Genomic DNA, 11,933 nt, shown 5'->3' with positions numbered 1-11,933 from the left:
TTCAGTTATGAGTACCATAATTACCTCCATCTCCTCCTGCTGCTGCAAATGAGCAGAGAGGAAAAGTTCATTAATCAATTATCTGAATTTTTGGAAAGAACCAGAGCAATGATAGTCTCCTGTTTCCTGGAGACATGAAATATGCCTCCTTCCTTCGGAAGCGGATGCAGCCCCAGCTGAAACAGGGAGCCGGGGGGGTGGGGGGGGTGGGGGGGGGGGGGTGGGGTGTTGGAAAGGAGGGGGAGAGTGGCGGGTGCACACACTTGACCTGGCAGCTTGCAAAATGCTGGCGCAGCGAGAGGTCTGGATCTACCCCTACCTGAAAAAATAGTTATCTCGCAAAATATCTGGTCTGTGGATATATGGATGAGAGGGAAGGAGGTTAGGAAATAAAACATCTCTGAAGAGCTTTTGTCTTGTTTCACATGATGACCTGCCTTCAGGACTGGTTATAAAACCTGCTTTACCTGTCAAACCCTCTTGAGCTTTGTGGCTTGGGAAGTTAAGCCTGTATTACTGGTTCTGTGTGCACTTCACACAACTGTTTCCCAGACTTTCCTCTCCTCCCAGCTACTCCCTCCATCCTTTTGTCTCAGTGTCCTGCTCCCACCTTTCCTTTGATGGCCACCCTTGTGTTCCAGCCTGGTGAACACAGCCACCACCTTCCTGTAATGTCCTAGCTGGCTCTTGGGACCCCCACAGCATCCCAAGGATGTGGGAAGAAGTTAGCAAAATTACAGCTGAAAATGCAAGCAAGCAATGTCATTGAAGCTAACAAGAACAAGGATATTTATTTAGCTCCCTTTAAGAAGCACTTACTAATGCACTTCAGTGGGATTTCTACGTGTGGAGTAACTTTTAAGGCCACAGTGCAGCACACACTGTTACTAGAGGCAGTGACAAGTATATTTATCAATGGTAGCAGCAAGAAACCAAATTAAAATACAGTCATTACTACTTAGTCTCAGTTTTAATGCAGCAAACCATTAAGCACGTGCTTAAGCCCCATAGGGCTTCAGCCAGTGCTAAGAATAGGCACATTTAAGTGATTTGTTGAGTTGATGGCTATAACAGGTACCTGATGGCTCTGCAGATACCACACTCTGGTATTTTGTCTCTCATTATGTTTCTGTACAGTCCAAATCCCTTTTATATTACAATAAAAAAAAAGTGATTAGGCTACACAGAAAGTTAGAAAGAAGCTGCAGGAAAATTCTCTTTTTTCATCAAATCACTTTTTTATTGTTATTGAAATAGGAAGAAATACAGTGCACTATAACCTGGCAAAATGTGTGCCTGGACTCTTTACATGGACTAGGGAACAAACTTCAACTCTGTCTTATTTTCATAAGTTTTTAATCCCCCTCCTTTAATTTCTCTTATGTTCATAGAACAATATGAGAGAATGAAAGTAATTTAAGTGATATAAATATGCACAGCCATTAACTGGAAGACTTTGTAGGAATGGGGGTAAAATATCAGCCTTATACTTCAAAGTGTACAGTAGTCAATTCAGATAGGGTTTGGGTTATATTTTTTTTTTTTAAATTCCTGAAATCTTTTATTCTCTCTGTATCAAAGAGTTCACTACATCTTCACTACTTAATTATCTGCACTATAAAAAGAAATCCCCTTAAACAGTTAAGAAAATATTTAAACAGTGCATTTTGTTTTTTTTTTTTTTTTAATGTGTGTGAAAAAAGTGAAACATGATGTACGATGTATAAGCTAATCTTCTACTGATGTACACATGGAGGTCCAAATAAGAGTAAGAGAGATGTGCTTTCTTGGCAACTTTTGCATTCAGTGTTTAGGCCATCACTTTATGGATGGTTTGGGAATGCAGACAGATTTAGCTACAGGAATTTATTTGCAGAGTCACAGCCTTAACCCAATGGTGGCTACATTTCTTTACTTTTACAGAAAAAGATAGGCTTGTTAGACCTAAACATGGAGACCACCTTCTAGTGCTGGAAGTTGTAAACAGAAGCGTTTGAAGTTGGCAAGGGTGGGATCCTTACCCAAAGCCTGTGGTGAGACAAAGGAGCTCTTTGAGTTCAGATACTCCTGGAGGAAGAGGAGCTGTTTGCATTGAGTCTGAACTGAATGGGAGTGGAACAGGAAAGTGGAACTTGATTTTTTTCATGTGAAATCTCTTGTCAGTAATGTCTTGCCTTAGGGAGAATGTGATAGAAATGTATTTTTGGAGGTATCTTAGTCCTGGTTTTTAAGGTATTTAACATCTTTAACTTAGACTTGCTAAGGGTCTGAGATGATTGAAATGTGGGACTTCTGAGAAGCTTCCCAAGCTACACTTGGATTGTTCAGGCAGCTTTACTTGTCCCCTTCAGAAGTGAGTGACCTTTCCTTATTGTGGATCTCCTCATCATCAGGGGAGTGTTCTGCTGCTCACCTGCTGTGTAACCAGTTCTGTATTACCTGACACCCCCTCTCCTTAGCACACACCTCTTCTACGTAAAATGGCACAGTGCAGGAGTGGGTTCAGGGGGCTGCACACCGGCTCTGTTTGCTCCTTCCAGATTTTCAGTACATAGGTTTGATAGAGGATCCCACATGGGCTTGGAGTCGCCATGGTCAGGGATTTAAAAGTGCTTGCTGTGCAAGTCACAGGACCTCAGCAGAACAGGCACTTACAGGGAAAAAAAAATAGTTTGGAAGTATATTGAAACTTTGTGAAATTTCATCTAGGAAGGTGGACAGTGAGAGAGCACAGGGGTTTTAACATAAACCAGGGGGTTCTAAAGATCCAGAATATCCTCTGAATAAAACCTGCCTGTACTTTTGTGATTTGACTTCTGTGCTTTCCTAGTTCTGCATAAATCAGGCATAGGGTTACCTGGGGAAGAGAAGAGGAAGTGGTAAAAAGGCTTGAACAGTGAGAGCTTCAGGCACCTTATTTACCCCTTGTCTCCTGCTACAGCACCTGTGCATGTATGGGGAGAGGCTTCTTGCTGCTGCTGCTCGATCCCAGGTGTGGGCAGACACAAGCAGTGCAGTGGCACAGCAGCCCAGCAAGGTCTTGGTCCCCCTCTTGCAGCCCCGCATCCCCCGCCGTGGTCTGTGATGTGAGCAGAGCAGAGGCTAGTGAAGGAAAGGGCTTTCCCTATTGCCATCCAAGCCAAGCTGCACCCACTCCTGGGAACAACCAGTGCCCAAACAGCATTAAAGTTCAATAATACATTATGGAGCCATACAAGAGTTTCTGCTGAAACACCCTCCCCTGAAGCACCGCACAAGCTATTCGTGTTCTTGAAGACCTGGCACTCGCCAGGCATTGCTGGGATGTCTGGTGATTCCCTGGCACAGAGTGCATGTGTTACCCTGTGTGGGGTAGCACAGCCCCCTTCTTTGCCCTATAGACTAACCCCTGGGGTGAGGGGGCAGCTTTACTGACACCACCAGTTCTTGCCCTGGGTTTTCATTTTGGGATCTGGAATACTCCAGGCAGATTTAAATCACAGGAGGCCTGACACATCTTTTGCTACCCAGAAGGATGAGGTGCAGCCTGGTGAGTCCTCCTGGATGATGTGCTCCCCCTCCCTGCCTCCAGCAGCGTGTGCTGCGTGGTGTGACCCCATGCTAATACCCTCTCCGGAGGGGTGGCAGGAGAGGCAGGGTGATGCCAGGCAAAGCTGGTGCAGAGGGAAGCCACAGCTGGAGGAGTGCTTTGGCATGGCGCTGGCAGTGAGCGTCTTGCTGGCCTGGAGACACAGGAGAGCGGAAAGGGCAGGGGACTGGTGGGGAGGGAGCAGAGAGGTATGTGTCGTGTGGCAAGGAAGAGACTTGACAGATCTGTGCTGGCATTTTGTGTTTATGAGTCATATTGTGACTGATGAGCTCCACAATAAAATCCCTATTGGCTGCAGAAATGACCCTTTTTTGTTAAGAGGAGAAAGTACAAACAGAAGAGGGAGGGAGAAATCATATTTCTTAGCTCTTCGTCTGAGCGGTGTCTTTGGTACACACATGAATGCAACAGCTCTCCATCACTCAGCGCCGTGCTGGCTCGCTGTGCCGCAGAGTGAAGGTGACCAGCGTGGGAAGCACCACTCGGCATCCAGAGCCTCGGGGGTTCTCTCCTGGCCATTTTGTGTGTACAGCCAGAGAGGAGAGGGGAGGTGGGGTTAGGGGTGAGCTTAGTCACATTTCCAGCAAGCTGCAAGGACCTCAGCTGGTCTCTACCACTTGTATCATGATGGGCTTTAAACTGGGGAATTACTTTGGGATCCTGCATCTCATGACCAGCAGCAACAGTTCCCTGCTCACAAGGGCATTTGTGAGAGAAATTGAATTTGTGTGTGTGCAATCAAGTGTCAGAGGGGGAGGTGTTGCTGCCATGCTGGAGGAGCCATCCTAATCTATCATCATACGGTGCCATCCTAACCAGCTGATAGACACCCAAACGCAGGGGTGGTTTTGAGGATGAGGTAGCTGGGATTTGGGAGAGCATCCCAAAGTGACGGTGCAAGCACAGTGGTCCCTGTTCCTCTGAGCAGTTTATCTGTTTCCAAGTCACCACCCCAGAGGCAATAACCCCTTCCCCTGACTCCAGGGCACAGCCAAGTTACACCAGTGCCTCTGGTCTGCCGTCGGAAGGGAAAGAGTTGTGTCAACACAGAAAATGCTATTTCCTGACAGGTTGTTAGAGACAAAGGAGACACAGGCAGGAACGAGAGTAAAAATAGAAGTTCTCGAGTAAAAAATGGGAGAAAAGAGATAAGATTGATTGTTTAAGTCACAAAAGACAGAAAAATGAAGGGAAAAGAAAAAAGACTATTAAATCGAATATGCCTGCCCTTTAGAATAGCATTGATAAAGGCTGGGCATGTGCAGTGTAAAGGTTGAGACATATCTAGCCGAGGGTCGCATCTGATGAAATGATAAATTATGGTTAGAGAATAAAATAGACCATTTGAATGATGTGGCCATCATTTCTAGAGTGTTGGGTATCAGGAGGCTGGAGGGAACACATATCACTAGATGCATGAAGCAGGTGGCTGAAGACCACAGAGCTATGAAAAAAACGAAAAACAAAACCACAAAAAAAGCACACCTGTTTATTGCTTTGCTTGCTTCCCTATCCGCTCCTGCCTTCTGTAGGGAAATCAAATGAAAAACTTAGTAACGTAGCATACATTCTGTGTTCCCCATTACAACTGACAATATGAGAAACAGTACCTTAATGATGTCTTAGATTTTTAATGAAGATGCTTGTTAGGCTTCACAGTACAAATGCAAAAACGATTTAGAGATGTTTGTTCTCCAAACACAGCCAGATCAGGCCAGGGCAGAGAAGGGTGAGCATGATTGAAAGACACAAAACCAGTGAGAAAATCCTGGTTAGTGACTGAACTAATCAAGAAAAAGATGGTTATGTTGAATGAGTGGACTCCTCTTTATAGATATATTAATATTGCAAATGGTGGCAGCCAGCGTGGTGGCCCAGCCTCTTGGTGGGTGCTTCTCTTTTCTATCAGCTGCAGAATCAAATATAGTCATAAGGAAACAGACACGTGCACTCTCATCTCCAGAGTGCATTGCACCCGGCTAACTGGAGCCCACAAAAGATAGCTAGACGGTTCCCTCATTCTGTTGCAGTTCCTTAATTCTCCTGGCTATTTTGCCTGCCGCTGTTCAACTTCCTGCTCTCAACATGCCTGCTCTCTGAATCATATAGAACTTTTTTTTGGATTGCATTTTTTTACTGAAATGTTTTTTCTGAGTCCCACTCTGTGCAATTGCCTCTTTACCCTTACCCTATCAAATAAGGAGAGAAATGCAAACCCCAGAGTATAATTTACAAAGACATACCGTTGAATCCTTCATCAGACTCTTCTGCTTGAAGCCTATAATTGTATTCTGTGGAAAGCCAAACTGAATTTGCTCACTCCAGAGAGCATTGTGTTGTAAAAAATTGAATCAGATTCCTGCACTTGATAATGGGACTAGCTTTCTTTACCTGATGTAGAAGTGACTTGTATTATGTAATATATGTAGTTACTATAAAATTATGTATTTGTAATATGGGATATCATAGCCTTCAAAGAGACACTTTCATTGCAGCTTTTCCAGGGTCTCTCAAGTGTTTTGGAGAAGGTGGTCAGCACAAAAGTCTTTTACCCGGCGTCCCAGCATCACTGAAGGAAACAGACTGCAATTAAATGGAAATACATGTCCCCCCCCTTGTAATCTCTGAGAGCATTGGGGTGGTGTTGAGGACTTGGCACCTTGCTTGTTTTTACAGCCTCGTAAGGGAAAGCCTGGTGCATGTGAAAAGCACACAACCTACCTAGTGAGTTAGACTTGCCTCTTACATCCAGGTACACAAATGATCGCCTATGTGGCAACATTTGTGAGCATGTCAGCCTCTGTGAAATGGTACTGGTGGTTGCTCACCTTCATGCATCTCTGAGAAGGATGGGAAAATCCTCTGTCCTCTCTGAGTTTGGCATTATTGATAAAAGCAGTGACTCTGCTCTCCTGCCTAAGGGGTTCCTCCCTAAGGCCCTCTGCAGTAGATGACGTGATTCACGTCTCGGTGTCCAACCAGCACTTCACCGAAGGTGCTATAGCTCAACATTCCACAGGGACACCCTTCTGCAGTGAAGGATTTAGGGTTTGCTACCATTCGTACCTGTTTGGGTTCCAAGAAGCAGAAGTGTCTACATGTGCAAACCCATGCTAGTGTGCATGTTTGTGCATGTGTGTGTGTGAGAGAGCTGGTGATGCACGCACCTTCCTTGGAGTACTCTAGGGATTTTCTACACGATGTTCTGAAGTGGCTGTGAACTTTCACATTTCAGAGCTGGGATTTGCATGGTGAGCAGTGGGATTTACCTATTAGTGCTCTGGGTGTTCCTTTTTCATCACATGGCAGACTCTTAGTTTTATTTTCTTCCTGCTGACTTCCGAATAGCAGGGCTTATAGCCAGAAATTCCTGAAAGCTGACTTGGGTCTTCCTGAACTAGCCCAAAAAATCTAATGTATTGGCTGAGTTCACAACTAAGTTATACTCTCCTGCTGCCTTTGGGGCCTAGGAGCTGCCTTCCCAGCACAGGATATTTCTCCTAGCAGTCTTCTTACTTGGTTGTAGGTCTGACTGATTTGGTGTGATGGGGATTTGTTGCAGGAAAAAACATAGCATCCTGGGTTTTATGAAGTTGGGCCAATTTCACTGAAAATACCTCCCAAAGGAAATTACTCGCTTCTTCCTGTCTGCTGTGAGTCGTTCACCTCCAGGAACACATTGTTCCCAATTTTGGAAATGTCTGCGTCTTTCAAGTGACTTCACACTATTGGAAGTAGCAACTCCTCTTACCTCACTCTGCTTCTAGGACTTACCCTGTGAAGTTCCTGGCGGCTCCCTGCCCTTGTGTCGTTGCCGCCCCATCGCAGGGGAGTTCTCAGCCTCTGTCTCATCCTGCTTTGCATTAGCATGTGTTCCCAGTGTGAACCGGGTTTATGGCTCAGGGAAATAGTGCAAGTCCTTTAGAGAAAAGAGGAACCTACTCAAGTCATGCTGCCAAAGCTCACAGACTTTTTTTCTATATGAAGAGAAAATAAAATGTAACCCAAACCACCCTGCAGAAACCACAAGCCAGTCACAGAACTGCAGAATGGATGGGGTCAGAAGGGACCTCTGGAGACCACCCAGTCCAACCCCTGCTAGAGCAGGGTCTCCCAGAGCAGGTTGCACGGGATCACATCCAGGTGGGTTGAATGTCTCCAGAGAAGGAGACCCCACAGCCTCCCTGGGCAGCCTGTCCCAGGGCTCCGTCACCCTCAAGGTAAAGAAGTTCTTCCTCATATTCAGAAGGAACCCCCTGTGCTGCAGTGTGTGCCCATCGCCCCGTGTCCTGTCCCTGGGCACCGCAGACAGGAGCCCGGCCCCGTCCTCTTGGCACCCACCCTTAAGGTGTCTGTAGACACTGGTAAGGTCCCCTCTCAGCCTTCTCCTCTCCAGGCCGAGCAGCCCCAGCTCCCTCAGCCTGTCCCCGTCAGGGAGACGCTCCAGCCCCTCGTCATCTTCACAGCCTCTGCTGGACCCTCCCCAGTAGTTCCCTGTCTCCCCTGAACTGGGGAGCCCAGCACTGGGCCCAGCACCCCAGACGTGCCCTCCCCAGGGCAGAGCAGAGGGGCAGGGTCCCCTCCCTTGCCCTGCCGGCCACGCTCCTCCTCGTGCCCCCCAGGGTCCCACGGGCCCCTCGGCCCCCAGGACACACTGCTGGCCCGCGGGCAGCTGGCACCCCCCGGCACCCCTTGGGCCACCGGCCGCTCCCCCCAGCCTGTGCCACCAGCCCCCGTGCTGGGGGCCCCGTCCCCTCCCCCAGGCCAGCGGTGGATCGGCCGAGCAGGAGGGACCCAGCAGTGCCCCTGGGAACCCCGCGAGCTCCAGCCCCCAGCCAGGCCCTGCGCCGCTGGTGGCAGCCCCTGAGCTCTGCCTGCAGCCAGGCCCCAGCCCCCCGCGCTGTCCCCTCGCCTCGCCCAGCCCCCGCGCTCACCGTCAGCATGGGACGCTCTGCAGGAACCTCCTGGGCTGTGTGTGCCTGGCGGTGCTGGCTTTCCAGCAGACATCAGGGGGGTTGAAGTCTGCCCCAAGAACCAGGGCCCGTGATGATGAGGCTACTTCCAGCTCTGTAGAAGGTCTCATTGACTTGCTCTTCCATCAGGTGGCCTGTAGCAAACACCCACAACAGAGTCCCCCATGTTGGCCTGCCCCTTAATCCTCACCCACAACCTCAACTCTCAGAACTGCATGAGAAAGAGAACTACCATTTCAGAGAATGGAGTAACACCCTGACTAATGTTTGCAGCTTCGTTCAGCAGGGGAGGGAAGTGTTACTTGTAGTTCAATCAGAAGTGATAATTGGGAAATATACGTTACACTTTCAGCCCTTTCGTGATGGAAAGCTTGGGACTGAATTACATCTCCTGATGATACTAGCAAGGCACCAAGGAGCTCCCTTTATATAAACATGCTCTGAGGTTAGCCTGCTTTGGTTATTTCATCCTTGAACTTTTTTACTGCTTTCAATACTGGAGATACCTTTTCCTTCTCAAATCTCTGTCCTCCTTCAGCCTTTTCCCAGCATATGCCCATCATCTCCACTCTGCCTCATCTCCTGTGGCAGTCCTCACCTCTTGCTTCCCGTTGGTATTGCAACAGCCCTTCTCTCACATCCACTTCGTGTTATCCCCGCATCAGTACATCTCAGATCTCTATGGCAATGCATTTCAAATTACCTTCCCGTCTCTGCCTGCTTCCCTAGTGTCTGCCTTTCCAGATACCATTGCCACTCACTTAAATTCATTGTGGCAAAAACCATGTTCCTTATTCATATTCCCCTTTCCATGCTCCCCAGATTCATTACCTTGATTTTCCCCTCTTTAACTCTGCACCTTCAGGCCACTGCTAAATCCTGATCCTCATTCCTTTACAACAAAAAATTGGGTTTTAACTCCCCAGTTCCCAAACCCACTGTATCACCTGGTGTTGCTTAGGGGGAAGTTTTTGTTTAAGCAATGTTTCTTGCTAGAAATGTAGAATAGAAGTGTTTGGGTTTGGCTTTTGTGGGATCCCAGAATGAATCTTTAGTCTACTAGTTAGGGGAAAATATTAATAAAATAAAATAAATTTCTTCACTTGAATACAAAGTAAATTTAATCCAGTATTAGGCAGGGAACCCCACCATGTAATTTTAGACTAATGATTTATAACATAGGATGTTATAATAGGTATGGCCCCATTCCTGATATTAGCTGCGCCACAGATGGATGCACCGTAAGAAAGAATGGGGAAGTTGCCATTTCTCATTCAGACTAGCTGGGCTTCAGCTGTGCCCTGAGGCCCTGGTTCTTACTCCAGCAGATGTGTAGGTCACTGCCAAATAGCTCTGGGTTTGGTTGCTAGTTGCATTGTGCCATATGTCAGCTGCTGTGCCTGCGCAAAAGCTGATGCAAGCTTTTGCTCTTTCTTAATGCCTCTGAGGTAGCTCTCCCCTTCTGTGAACTGCATTTGGTTACAGTTTCACTGTTGAGCTTTGCAAAACTGAGCTGTAAAGAAAAAAAAAAAAAAAAAAAGAGGAAGAAGAAGGTGGTAGCTGAGTCAAATGGGAAGTAGTGAACAGCAAGCAAAATGGCACTGCCTCCTGGCATGTGCTCATGCAGATGAAGGTCTTTGAGGCTGCTGTAGGAAGAGGAGTGAAATTAAGGTCTAGGGACTGTTAAGGGCTGGCAGCACAGCATGCCTGTGGATGGCCACTGAGCCCCTGAGGGAGATGTGCCTCTGAGCAAACACCTCCGCTCCCTACTTTTTAGTTCTATTGTCTGGTTTGGGGATGGGGATGGAGGCAGAATATGAGACAGGGTTTGCTGGTGAACGGGTGAAGAGTGGGAACGGTGATGTACTTGGCTCTGAAAGGGACTTGGGCATTGCTGGGGCTGGGCGGTGTGAGGAAGGGGGGAAAGCGGCAGCACAGAGTTACTGCTTGGGAAGGGCTGGCTTACGGAAGGCAAGCCTCACTGCTGCCGATGCCTTAGCTGTGCATTGCTGCAGACTTTGGGAGACACAAGAACAAAATCTGTTCTAATGCTCTGCCTGTCGTCTTCACAAGCCATTTGCATTTCCCTTCGGAGGACCTTTTGGGTCTATTTTCCTACACTGCCAAAATCAGGTTTTATTCCTGTCGTGACATTTCTTTTGAATTCTTCAAATCCCAGTGAGAAGCTTAGCAGCAGCTGGGAGATCACAATGGTCCTACAGCCCACTGATGCACAAGCAGCGAGCCATGTGGCTGTGTGCCCTGCAGCCCGAAGGAGCCACCTCCTCTTCCCACTTACGCAGTTCTGGATGGATATCCCACCTTCACACACCGCACCAGCTCTCTCTCTCACAGCGACAACTGTTCAGCATACTGTTTTTTTCTTGCAGCCCAAAATATGTCCTCCACCTCCTGCAGATGTCCTCTTGAGTGGAGCTACAAGTCCTCATCCATTAATGCAGATTTATTAACTGTATTCATCTACAGTTTTCAAAAGCCTGATGGTAAACTCACTTTCCCTCCCTCCTGCCCACACAGCTAGGTGCTCCTAGAAAGGGAAAAATTTAGATTGGCAACTGCTTACTGAGATGCTTCCTGTTATTTTGCTTATCTTCCTGTAAGCATGTTCAGAGCAAATGTTTAGTACGCTGTAGATAATGTAGTTACCGATAATGGATCCTTGCTGCTAGGGGACGTGCAGTGATTTACCTTCATCAAATTAAATCAGAACAGGTGTTGCCAGCTCACTTCTGAATCAGAAGGTGAGCAGGTGCCACTAAGTTGCATCTGGCAGTGGGAGCAAACAAATCTATGCCAGAGAATTGTTGAATGAGATGATTTTTAATTTGGTGCACAACCTAAGCAATTAGAAGCAGCTTTCCAAAGGCTCTTCTGCACACCCCTCTTGTACCTATTTAAGAAACAGTGACAGAGGTACTGTCCCGGTTTTGGCTGGGATGGAGTTAATTGTCTTCTTAGTAGCCGAAAGCAAGAGACTGTTACGGCAGAGTGATGTTGCAGCTGTGGCTGGGCAGCGCCCACCCCAAGTCAGGGACCCTTGGGCTGCCCAGGCTCTGCTGGGAGCGGGGGCACACGGAGCCGGGAGGGAGCAGAGCCAGCACAGCTGCCCCGCACCAGCCGAAGGGCTGGTCCATACCAGGGCACCTCGTGCCCAGTATATAACCTGGGGGGAGCTGGGCGGGGGCTGCCGATGGCTGCTGGGGGGCTGGCTGGGCATCGGTCAGCGGGGGGTGAGCCCTTGTGTTGTGCATAATTTTTCCCCCCTTGAGTTTTATTTCTCTCTGTCCCACTTCTCTTCATTACAATTATTATTGTTGTTATTACTGTTTACTTTATTTCAATTATTAAAC

At 47.7% G+C, this 11,933-nt stretch overlaps 1 long non-coding RNA gene across 1 annotated transcript in view; it reads left to right on the top strand.

Moving 5' to 3' along the window:
* Positions 1 to 210: 210 nt before the first annotated feature.
* LOC308059107 overlaps positions 211 to 11,933 on the top strand; it is a 31,381-nt gene continuing 19,658 nt past the window's right edge. Inside the window, exon 1 of the long non-coding RNA XR_013926135.1 lies at positions 211 to 11,066. This is a non-coding gene — a long non-coding RNA (uncharacterized lncRNA). The remainder of the gene's footprint in view (positions 11,067 to 11,933) is intronic.

The sequence above is a fragment of the Falco punctatus genome (assembly GCF_963210335.1).
Source record: "Falco punctatus genome assembly, chromosome: 2".
NCBI lineage: Eukaryota > Metazoa > Chordata > Aves > Falconiformes > Falconidae > Falco > Falco punctatus.
The sequence above is the reverse complement of the archived record's forward strand: the minus strand, read 5'-3'. Positions and strand labels throughout refer to the sequence as shown.